Source organism: Sardina pilchardus, chromosome 15 (genome assembly GCF_963854185.1).
Source record: "Sardina pilchardus chromosome 15, fSarPil1.1, whole genome shotgun sequence".
NCBI lineage: Eukaryota > Metazoa > Chordata > Actinopteri > Clupeiformes > Clupeidae > Sardina > Sardina pilchardus.
This window is the reverse complement of record NC_085008.1, coordinates 20310238-20311616: the sequence shown is the minus strand read 5'-3', so window position 1 is coordinate 20311616 and position 1379 is coordinate 20310238.

Genomic DNA, 1379 nt, shown 5'->3' with positions numbered 1-1379 from the left:
TCCACAAGGGGGAAGTATTGCACAATTGAGCAATCACTTACACATGTACTGTAAATACACATTCAAAATGCTGTCTTTCAGTTCTCTCACTCTTTCTCTCTCTCTCTGTCTCTCTCTCTCTGTTAAACATGTGCCAGTGTGACCTGAAAACGGGTGTTTTGTTTTCCTGTTTCCATATGTGTGTGTTTGCATTTCGGTATGCACCTCTCAATACTGCCCCCCCCCCCCTTCCCCTCACACACACACACACACACACACACACACACACTTCACTATTTACCTCCTAAAGATAAGGGCTATGTGCCAGTACTGTGTAGCGTTTTAGTGTGTCAATGCATTGACCCCTTTTAGGGACAGAGAATCGGAGTCCTTTAACACACCCAGCCAACCCATTCATGAGATGCAGATTGTGTCACGACTTTCAGTGCAGTATTTCAGTAAAATGCACACAAAAGGTGAAAAACTGATTTTGACGTTATTTGAAAAAGAAAATGTCAGTGTTAGGACACAAATGAAAGAAAACATTCTTAAATGTTGAAAGTACAATCATTAGAGTTAAAGTTTCTATTTTATGACTCAAGTTAGCACTTTTCTAAGACCTGAAATGACGTTAAGGCACATCTATGAAATATAAAAGATTCCACCGTTCCTCTGAAAGGTTGAGAGGTTGAGGTTTTATGGAGAGAAGAATGAAGAGATCTGAGTTCAAGTTCACGTTTAAGATGAGCTCTTTAAAGTGCCGCGAAACTTATTCCTGTGTTTTGGGGCTACACAAATAAAACCGAATTGAATTGAATTGAATGAACTGTACATTTATACTGCTCTTTGTGCCTGGTGTCCAACATTTCTCTATGGCACTTGCTCCTGCTTCCTTCTGTAGTTTTGCAGTGTCTGAAATCCAAATAAAGCGCAAATCGTGCAGCAAAATTGCACCGTGTGATTTAAATGACAAAAATCCTCATTACAGCCGTTCCATTCTGTATTCTGTACAGATTACGAGTTTCGCTGCATTGCCACTGGGAAAGTCATCAGCGAATACTGTGGCAGTACAGTTTGGTCAGATCTCAACAGAGTGCTCGCGGGGTCACATTAGGGGGGCAATGCCACCATCTGTGAGCTTTGCTTTGGCAGAATCTGTCACGATACCACTTCTGTTCAGACAAGACTACAGATCAGACTAAAACGACCCCTGCGCTGGGTCAGTGGGCTGTCACACCCTCAGTCACACACACACACACACACACACACACACACACACACACACACACACACACATCCCTGACACATGCCAGAGTTGAAAGTATTCGCAATTTTAGTGAAATGAAACATTTTCTTAACCTTCAGAAAATCCTGAAATTTCAATCTGACCCCGCATCCTC